The sequence below is a fragment of the Notothenia coriiceps genome, unplaced genomic scaffold, assembly GCF_000735185.1.
Source record: "Notothenia coriiceps isolate Sejong01 unplaced genomic scaffold, NC01 NC01_scaffold00009013, whole genome shotgun sequence".
NCBI classification, from domain to species: Eukaryota; Metazoa; Chordata; class Actinopteri; order Perciformes; family Nototheniidae; genus Notothenia; species Notothenia coriiceps.
The window spans coordinates 277,463-289,066 of record NW_011341714.1 but is presented as its reverse complement, the minus strand read 5'-3'; positions in this window follow the sequence as shown (position 1 = coordinate 289,066).

Below are 11,604 nucleotides of genomic sequence, written 5' to 3'. Positions count from 1 at the left end.
TTGGGCTGACAGCCCAGGAGCACAGCGGAGGACCCGGAAGGGATCCCGGGCGGACGGCCCGGGGGCAAGGCAGAAGCCGAGAAGGGGGACTCGGGCAGACGGCCCGGGGCCAAGGCAGAGTCCAAGGTGGGGGTCTCGGGTGGACGGCCCGGGGGCAAGGCAGAGTCCATGTTGGGGCGAAGGCCACAGCGGGCGAACTCAGAGGGCCGAGCATGAAGGCGAAGGCAGCGGCAGGAAGAGTCAGGGGGCGGGGCCCGAGGGCGAGGGCCGTGGCAGGAAGAGTCAGGGGGCCGGGCCCGAGGGCGAAGACCGCGGCACTCAGGGGGCCGGGCTCGAGGGCGAAGACCGCGGCTCTCAGGGGGCCGGGCTCGAGGGGGAAGACCAGACAGCTCCGGAGGCCGGGCAGGACCCGGTGTCGGTCGAACAGGAACCGGAGCCGGTGGGACAGGCTTCGGCAGGATCCCCCACGGAAGAGGACCAGGAGTTGGCAGGACCCCCGGCGACACAGGTGATGGTGGGGCCTCCAATGGAACAGGACAAGGGGTTGGCAGGACCCCCGGCAGAAGAGTAGTCGGCGGGACCCCCAACGGGACAGGACATGGAGTTGGCAGGACCCCCAGCGGAACCTCCAACGGCACTTCAGTAGGGACTTGAGTTGGGACATGAGTAGGAACTTCAGTAGGGACTGGAGAGGGAACTCAAGTGGGGACTCGAGAGGGGACTCGAGAGAGGTCTTGAGAGAGGACTCGAGAGGGAACTCGAGAGGAGACCCGAGAGGGGACCCGAGAGGGAAACTGGAGAGGGAACTTGAGAGGGAACTTGAGAGGGGACTTGAGAAGAAACTGGAGAGGGGACTCAAGAGGGAACTTGAGATGGGACTAGAGTTGGGACTTGAGAAGGGACTAGAGAAGTGACTAAAGGAGGGACTGGAGAAGGGACTAGAGATGGGACTAGAGTTGGTACTTGAGAAGGGACTAGAGAAGGGACTAGAGAAGGGACTATAGAAGGGACTATAGAAGGGACTAGAGGAGGGACTAGGGAAGGGACTAGAGAAGGGACTAGAGGAGGGACTTGGGAAAGGACTAGAGGAGGTACTAGAGAGGGGACTCGGGAAGAGACTAGAGAGGGGACCAGAGAAGGGACTAGAGAAGGGACTTGAGTTAGGACTCGAGAAGAGACTAGAGAAGGGACCAGAGATGGGACTAGAGATGGGACTATGGCTGCTGGGGCCAGAGATGGGTCTGGAACCATGGCCACTGGGGCCGGAACTGGGGCCGGGACCATGGCTGCTGGGGCCAGAACTGGGTCTGGAATCATGGCTGCTGGGGCCAGAACTGGGGCCGGAACCATCGCTGCTGGGGCCACAACCATGGCCGCTGGGGCCAGAACTGGGTCTGGGAACATGGCTGCTGGGGCCGGAACTGGTTCTGGGACCATGGCCGCTGGGGCCAGAACTGGGGCCGGAACCATGGCTGCTGGGGCCGGAACCATGGCTCTTGGGGCACGGGCTGCTAGCCTGGCCTTGCGACTCATTCTTTTAGGAGCCGTTTGGAGGCTTCGTGGACCTCCAAAAGCCAGACGACTTCCAGAGAACGGCTCCTGGACAGGAGCAGGAGCTGGGGCAGAAGCAAGGGTTGACTCCAAACGGACCACACCGATGCGTGTGGTGTCATAAAGGGAATTGGGAGGCAGAGAGCTAGCATGCCTGAGGCTAGAAGGCAGGGGATAATACACCGAGAGGAACTCCAAATTCCAGCCAGGTAAGAATCTCACCAAGCCTGGTTTCTCCATAGTTATCTGGCGCGCCTCTGCCAGAGCAGCCTCTCGCTGCTGAACCCTGGACGCTCCCATCCATCGATCAGAGCAGGTAGCCAAAGAAAAGGTCAAATCCAGCAATTCCTGCTCAAAAGGATCTGCTGGGCCCATATTTGGTTGGTTCGTACTGTTTCGGTGGGTGAAGCAAGCAGGACCCAAATGCAGATTACACTGATATTGCCTTTATTTCAAGGATAAAATAATAACTTGGACAAAACAGAACACTCACCGGTGAACTCAGTCACAAACAAAAGACGAAACAACACTGAACACAGGAAGAGACAAGACTAAATACAGGGAGGGGTAATCACAAGACTAGAAACAGCCGGGCAGGGGAGGAGAAACACAAGGGCCACAGGTGAACACAATCAGACAACTAGACACACCAGGGAAACTAACGACAGGAGGAAAAACACAGGGAAAAGGACCAGACAATATACCAAGAGGAAAACATGACAGGGAGAACAGCAAAAAACCCAAAACAAGACATACAAAATGTGACATAACACAATAATCGTAACAATCGTAGCCGAATGCAGTGACAAACCTACTTCTCTCCAGTACGTCAGGATGCAACAAAACGCCGTCTTTTGCTATTGTTTTGATCAAGAGCCCCTTAATGGCAAAAAATTCCACATTGTACATTTAACCTGCACATAATGAGCTAATTGTGCCGTATATTCCACTTTGTATCGAAGTAACCCTTGGTATATGGGTTCCTGATCCAAAATAAGGGCTGTGTTCAAGCGCAGGCATATGCACACAACCCAAATGACCCCTACACCAGTATCTGTGCCTGATTGTGAGACTAAAACGTACCAGTGCTGAGTGGCGGCGCTGACAGAGCCTTCCACTAACAGGGCAAACTTCTCCTCCCTTGGGAACGCTTGGCTTTAACTCCTCAGACGATCTGGCCGTCTTGTTTAGAGTTCTGTCACCCTGCTTTTCATCCGGGAGACGGAAAATTTGAGCTTAACATGAACACATCTTTACTCATGTGTCAGGATCAATTATCACCCTTTGAAAAGCAGCAGCTCGTTTGAATGAAGGAAAGTTCTCTTAAGGAGAGATGCGTGAAAGTACAAGTCAAAACACACATGTCTGGAAGGAGTCCTGCTCCCAGACAATCTTAATTGATAATTTTGTGTGTCGTCTGCTAAACTCAGGGCACAGAAGTGACAGTTCAAAGAGCTGTCTCGCTTTATTACTAGCATGCAATCCACTGGTGAAATGCCTTTTCATCACGAACAAACAATTGGTCATTTTCATGGGAATACTTTAAACATAAAACCAACAATTTCGCTGCAGCATAGCTAAACATTTCTTTCTGCGTTTATATTGTTTGCAGCCCGCATCTCTGTCCTGTCACAATGAAGAAAATTATGAAAAATGAAATATAGAAACCTTGGCTGCAGAAGAACTCTTTCTTTCCCTATTGCAACCAGTGTAAGGCATCAAAGTGGTGAAGCATGCTATACTGGATGATTAATGTGTGTTTATTGGCCTGGAGGCTGAGTTTGACACAGGTTTCTTGGTGACATCTGGCTAGAGCTCACCAGATAACACTCTGCTTTGACTCTCAGTCAATGATAGATAAAAGAAACTTAAAAAATCAAATGCCCCCCCCCCCCTTGGCTGTTTTGATTAAGGCTGTGTGTGGAGCGTGCCTGCCGGAGATATTTGCTCAGACTTGGCCGAGGATTAAGGGCTTCTGCTGTTGGATCCAGAGAAAACAGAGGTCTGATCCCCTCCATGTCCCTCCGCGGGGCACGAATGGGTGGTGACCGTGTTCGTGTGTGCGGGCAATTCCATATATACCGCATGTGACACAGTTTACAGCCCTGTCTGCCATCCAAGGGCGTCACTATGTGTTGAAAAGTGGTGGGGACATAGGGGTCAGAATATTTACAAGTGGTTCTTTTCCCTTTGAGGCAATGCAATGAGAGGGATTAGTTTTAAGTGATTGTAGATTTTCATTTTTGTCCATCATATTTTGTAATTGTCATTTTTCATAGTTGATATATACGGATGAGTATTAGGGCCACAATTTTAAAATTAATTGCAGAATTTTGACTTTTTTTTCTTGGATCTTAACATATTTTTCACATGGGCCCTAATCGTCTTCCATGGATACCAAAAGTATCTCCAAAAAATAAGGTATTTACAAGATAATAAAGACAATTAAAAAACAAGACAAAAAGGAGGAAAAGGAAAGGAGACAAGAAAAGAAGAGAATAAGTATTTTGAGATATTTGTGCTATCATTTTAGAGTTGTTCAGATAACATAATTGCCACGACTAGTTTTTTTAAAAACTTTTTGGGCAAATTATGCTTTTGAAAAAGGACAAAATCAACAATTAAAAAAAGTAATTGGGACATTTCCCAGAATCCCCAGCGTAAATGACACCTATGCATGTATCTAAGTAATACAAGATGCTACGATACTGTGGGTGTTCACGAATGTTGCCTTTTTCGTCAAAGCAACTTCTCTGATCCCCTCACTTTATAATTTTGCATGGCCTGTATGATGCTCCTGGCACTTCACATGCAAGCTCACACACACACTTGTTTTTATAAAGCGCTGCGGCTTGTTATTGAACAGCCCACCCATCTTTTGCCACGCTCCTGTAACGTCTGTGTGTGCAAAAACAGGCTCAGAATTGCGTGTAAGGAGAAAGGGGTTTGGATGAGTGGAGGTTTTGGTGGCTTAGTTGGAATTTAAAGGGGGAGGGGGAGGGGTGCGAGCTAATTGTGCACAGGTGACTCCACACAGGTGCTCCTGGGGTCCATACAAGTGTGTTTGAGAGGTAGATTGGTGCCATATTGATGGAATGAGTAAAAGCAGGGGGAATATAAGAAGAGAGAAAAAAGCTGGATCAAAGGGATTTGCGAGGCTACCAGAAATGCCTGTCTTTCTGCAGCAGCTCGCCCCACCCTCTTAAAAAAAACACCACATGCGGTCAGCTGTTTTTCAATAGACAGACTTTCGGGTTCTCTCCGGGTCCCTGCCATTGATATTGAGCTGAATGCTGTGTGACAGTGGTGGTCTGTGTGCCGTTTCGCAGCAGATGTTGCAGTTTCATTTTCTCTTTCATACTTAGCTGCCCCTCAGAGACTTGAGCGGGAGGATGAAAACTGTCTCTGTTTATTACTGTGAGGAACCGTCGCCGGAGAGGCTGACCCACTCAGAAAAGGAATAACAGGCAAATTGGACGAGTCAACAAATGGACATCAGCCTCCCCTTCACTCGGCTCCCACGACTCTGTTAAAGTCACAACATCAGCATGAATACGCTTCAGACATTTGACGACTTTCAACAGGTTCCCTCCTCTCATCGTGGTTCATCTATTAAGGGCCTGTCAGAGCAATTTCTCAAATCAGTCAGCAGGCTGCGGGAGGGAAGAAGCCGAGAGATTCTTTGGGCAAAGAAAAACATACAGGTGCAGAGTGGGAGGGAAGGAAAGATGGGAGATGGGGAGAAAAGGGAAATTGTGTTTGGGGAATAAAAACATTCAAAAGGAAATTATCACAGAGACACTGACAGTTTGTCGATTCAGGCATAAGCTGTGGTTGATACCCTGTATGTACGACTATTACATTAGGAAAGCAGTTATTCTTTACATCGATAGGTGTGTTTGCTATCTGTTTATACTATAACCACCTCTACAGATGTCATCACCACATTGGATTGGTTAGAAGGGGCCTACTGTAGGCTACTACTAGAAGATTCAGCATGCCGCATTCACATGGTTGTTCAAAGAACAAATTAATAGTGACACACCTCTAGTGGCCATAGTAATTACGAAACAGAGCAAAGGAGGAAGTCAGATGCCGAAGTATAAAAAGCGCCAATCGGTTTTGGTGTCACAAACACAAACCTCAACCCAAACTAGGATATTTTCCTTAATCTAACAATTTAGTTTTGTTCCCTATACTTTTAACAACTAAAATGTTATGATTTCTGTCAACATTCAGAAAAACCTCCATGTTGTTTGAACACAAATGTATTCAAAGCGTCAATGTAGGCTACCAAAAGTTGATCCAGGAAATGTTTTCATTTGTCATGTGTCCAGTCGATCGTAGAGTGATTCAAACGTATAGTGTTATGTATCAGAACATACAATATTAATACCCCAGCACAAGTATTTTATGTATTGCACATTCTGCTCTTTTATGTTTAAATACACATATTAGCAAGATAATACTATTACTTTCTTGACATTGTCCCCCCGCAAAAGCTGCCAAGAGACCTGAAATAAGGCTTCCAGAATGCAATAATCTTTTCAAAATATCAACAAATTAAAAAAAGGCCAGTGGACAAAAATGTTTACGTATGACATTTTTTATTCAAGGAGTGCCTTCAAAATCTTAACAACTTTAAGAAAACAGTCAGAACAACACAAAATCTATATTAAGTTCTTTTCTGATGCTCACACTAAAACACAAAATCATGTTGTGTCTTTAGAGGCACATCTGCTTTCAGAAAGTGGCTCACAATACAAGTAGACAGAAATTAGGAACACAACTCGGTCATTGTTCATTTTCAAAGACTTCCAAACAATTCGCCTGGAGGCAAGGAAGGCCAGTGACATCAAGTGTATTCAATTCACAAGGAGGCATGTTGAGGAAATTTGAGTCACAGTGCGGGAAGGAAGTATTTTCCCTCCATCATACTCACTGTTGCTTGAATAACAGCGAGTGCTATCTTTGCCTGTAACTTCATTAAGAGAAGGTGGGGAGACGATGCTTGAAATAACAAACTCGCAGCTCTGGCACAGGAAGCTAAGTGGAGACAAGCGTTCCCACACTGTATGGTAAATATATATTAAACAGGATGACCTGAAATTTAAATGAGGATAACATGTTTTTAGTATAAAACAAGGAAAACCCTCAAAAGGCATGGGGAGCATAATAATAAAAGAGCAAATAATCACTGAGGAGTTATTTATTTATTTATAACACATACATACTGCTTGTGTACTTCTTGAATAACTACATTTCAAAAATACATATATTTTTATCTTTTCATATTCTTATTTTGCTAGAAAAGTTACATTTTTGAAAAGCAGCTATGTATGTTTAAAATATGGCATTCAATCACAGATTTTATCAAAAGCCCCTGGACACACTGATTTCACACATCTTCTTAAAGAAGCACTGCATACAATATTTCCGAGTCACAGCCAAGGACTTTACACAGGCAAAAAAACGTCAGATAGTGCAGGGAGCTATGACGCAAATCCTTCAACAACTCAATATGTTCATCTCCATGATTGTGGATTAGAGGCAGCTCTGTAGATGAAAAATGTAACAGTGAAATATTGCATATCTGGGGTGCCACGGAGGGAAATGGGGATTATTTCTCTCCTGTAACAGCCACATATTGCTTAGAGTTAGCACTGAGGACGGAGTAGTAGGAACACTTTCAGGGTACAAATATTCTAAGAATAATTTTTTATAAAATGTTGGCAATTTTTCATTGACTTTTAAGATTAATCCAATACTTTCTGTAACATTCGGGTTATTATATTCTCAAATATATTATATGTATTTATCACATACATGTATATATTATAAGAGCTATGTTGTACAATTAAATAAAAAAATAAAAAAGTCATAATCTCACCAGAATTAAGTTAAAATGTTTATGCAAAAAGGTTAGGTTTTGAGAATATAACTTCCAGAATGTGATGTATAGATAATATAGGATGTGGATATGTTAGCATTGCTCTCCATAAATACTTTATTTGTTTGAAAACACATCATTTGTACTGTACAACACAGGGTTGAGTTATTCCCTAAAAACCAAACTATTTTTCATTTTAAATTATATACTTTTTTGATTTGTAGCCATGTTTATGACTATTTCTTGAAATATTACAAATGCATTCTCTTATACGACCCCCCCTAGAGTGCTCCTGAATACCCCAACCTTCAGAGAAAAACACATTCAGTCCTCCCAGCCAAAGAAGCGCCCCGTCATCTGGTAGAACTTCATGTTGAAGGGCCTGTAGAAGTCCCGTAGCCTCTGCACCACCTCAGGGTCAATGTTGGGGTGGGTCCGCCCTTTGGTCCGAGTCTTAACGCACATTCCTCTTTCCAACCTATCACCTGCCAAAAACCCACGAATCAACCCTTAAATTTCCCCCTCCCCCTCCCCAGCGCTCGATTAACAGTGTCCACTGAGGTGTGTCCGACGAGGACCCCAGGTATGTCACAAAACTCTCCATCTAACCACGGTATAACTCCCCCTTACTCATTTTCGTCCCCTTATTTCTTCTCTCTTTTTTCGACCTAGTTTCCCTTAAACGGCTCCGATGGTCTTTACGGACAGAAAGACGTCGTCGGGCGGGGTGGGAGGAAATTTTTTTTTGTGGTGTACGCCAGTCGACAAAAAAGTTATCTGTCTGGAAAGCCAAGGAGGGCTCCAAGGACGGTAACTATAACTCGACTTACGACCACACTGTCACCACCAGAACACGGCTAAAGCGTCGTCTACAAGGTAGAGAACCTTCGATTAATCGTATCTCTTTTCCTGTGGGACTATCTCTAGTTTATTTATATTTGATGGACGTTTTGCCCTGACAATGTTAACAATATACCTAATAACCTAAGGATTGCAAAACTACTGAAACGTTCTCAATCAGGTAAACATTACAAATAACATCATCTCGCCACCATGTTGACACTTGTCAGCTGTCACTTAGTCAGCCCGGTTTGGTTTATAGAGGTGAAGGACAAAGGTAAAAAGAGAAAGGGTCTCTCGACTAGCGGGGTTCTGAGACCTCCCGGTCTAGTGGTACCTCTTTTGGGGGTCGTGAAACACTGGTCTCTCCGAGGCCGGTCCTATAGGCGGTACAGGGCCCCTGTGGTTGACTAGCACCACCCATCCCTGGGGCAGTGGTCCGCTAGACTGATGTGTGTCTGAGACAGGTTCTTCGGGCCTGTAAAGGGAGAAAGCTCTCGGAGGTGGAAGTTTTTGTCCTGATGCCCGAGTAGCTGTGGAGCACCCGCGGTAGGTCTAGCCGTAGATGCGATTCGTGGACCTGTGACCGACGTGATGAAGGGGGGTACCTCGTCTAGAGACAAACACTCGCCGCTCGCAGACTAGTCGCTGCGGCCCGGCCTCTCGACCCGACGCACGTCCTGAAGGACCCGAGTTCTCCTAGTAGTGACTGTTTGTGAAAATGAAGTTGGTCTGGGGTTCCCAAAGGGCACGGAGTTCTTCCGGCTGCCCGTCGTCGTTCGGGGTGACGGACCNGCTGTATGAGAAACCAATGTGATTTTTGAACATTGAACAATGTAAAACTAGTCATGGCCATTTCTACTGATCATAATTCCATTGTTGAGGTCTACTAGAATAGTTTTACATTGTTCAATGTTCAAAAATCACATTGGTTTCTCATACAGCATCTCTGTATCGTATGTGTATTCACTCTCTGTCCCAAACGTCTTGTTGGAGCTCCCCCTCCCTATGAGCCCACTGTGCTCTGATTGGTCAGCTCGCCCACTCTGTTCTGATGAGTCCACCACCGTTGCAGCGGAACATCAGTGATTATGTGTTACAATGGCGTAAGCAACCAGAAAATGACACCAGTAAGGACAAACAGATGAGAATGCTGCGTGGGGTCTGGGTGCCGTGTTGGCGGGACGTTGCGGGGCTCGCTGCTCCGCCCTTTGAGGCTCGAGGAGCGGACAGTGTGAGCTAGGTTACTGGTGTCATTTCCTGGTTGCTGCGTGGGGTCTGTGGAACAGCGAGACACTGTGGAACTCAGCCTGAGCACAGCCTGAGCGCGCACACACACACACACACACACACACTCACTCACTCACATACACACACACACACACACACACACACACACACACACTCACAGCCAGGCTGTTCGCCCCACACTTCGCCGCACAGTTCGCCACACACTCACAGCCTGAGAAAAGATAAGGCTGAGTGAGGGTGTGTGCCGGCGAAACTCAGCGGAGTAGCACGGCTGAGAAAAGATAAGGCTGCGTGAGTGTGTGTGTGTGTGAGGAGCTCCACGGATTGGTCCATTTGGACCTGGGCATGGTTACGTCACCATAATCAGGAAGAGAAAAATAAAAATCTCCAACGAGGCGTTTTGGGGCAGCATAAACAATTATTTTCTGTGTTAGAGTTTTACTCGCTACAGGGTGTACTTTGAGAGTTTGTGACTCTGCAGACCGTTTACATGCAAAAAAAGCTACATAACACACAAGGGGACGGGTAATAACCGGAAAGGCATGGACCTTTAAGTGAATCAACATCATCGTTTTTATAGTAGATGTGAAATTAGGTCATGGATATTAACGCAAGAATAAACGAAAATAGAAATGACGTGCAGCAAATAGACTTGCATATGTTCGTGTGTCAGTTGAATTAGGCGGGAGAGGAAGATGAAGAAGAACCTGCACAAATCTAAAATGGCAGGATTGTCTCAGTGGATATCCCACGTTCTACAAAACAACAGAAGGCATCATCAAATGACCTGCTGCGTCAATCAGTCAGGGTTAAGAGAAATGGGTTTGTTTTTTGCTGGATTCTAAACTTAAATCCAAATTCAGATCATAAAGACTTCTAACGCTGCAGGGAATTAGCATTTTCAGAAATGAAACGGTAAAAGTAACTAAATTCAGGTGGTTGCAGGGTACGCTGCATGCCACATATAGCCCTACATCTGGGGCCTTATTGGATCATGCTACACTCCCCTGACTGCCCCCCCTTTCCACTGTTTCCTCTGTCTGACAGATGTCTGACACGCTGCGACAGGCTCAGCCCCAGAGATGTTACAGCAGGAGGAAACATGGGGATCAAGAGGGAGTCTATCTTATCACCGCAGGTATAAAAGGAGATTAGCCGACACACCTGAAGAGAGGCCTGCTTTACACGGGGTAATGACCGGTTAAACAAAGGTGGTGTTCTCTTGGGGCCCTATATAGCTGCCCTATCAGGTTTGCTTTCCTCAGATCAGTCAATACACCTCACCTCCGTCGCCTTTATTCAAGCCAGGATCAGGTTTTGGCTTGTCCTCACTCTTTCCTTCTTTACACATAGAAAGACGAGGATATTGGATACTTCCTCACAGAAAACACCATGACCATGGTATAACCAATTCCTAGAAATTCAGATTAATCAGATTATTGAAAATGAACAGATTGATTTGTGTATTTTGAATCCAAGGAGAACAGATTGACAACCTTTTCAGGATGTCACACCAGTGACTATTCAAGTCCATCACATCCTCTCATTTAGTAATGCCGATTCATGTTTGCTTGATGTCTGAGCCATTTCATGACAGGATATCTGAGAGGAATAGTGTGAGCTACACAAGTGTCAACCCCCCCCTCTAGTCATATGAAGCCCCTGCTGTGTCTCTGTTACCAGCAGACGCAGGAAGCAGCAAGCTGGCTCACACACCTGTGTGTCTCATGGCTGCCAGGAGGGGGGTTTGTAAAATCAGGAAATGTAAAGGCAGAGCAGAAGGCAGGTGGGCTCCACTGATTAAAGAGAATGAATCAAATGACTGTATGTGAGACAGATGTTTGGACTGGTGTTGATACAACTGCAAGAGCCGCCTCAGTACCAGACGTCAGCACTGCCAGTGGTTTATAGCCTCTGGTTTTTCTATTTGTGTGTGAGGGATTTGACTATTCCTTGTTTATGTTTAGCTTCAGTGTGTCTATTTCAACGCCAGCTCAGGGAGAAAGAACTGCTTTGCTGATTGTGTGATTTATTCACCTTTAAAGCATTATATACCCGCTACCTTGTTTGTG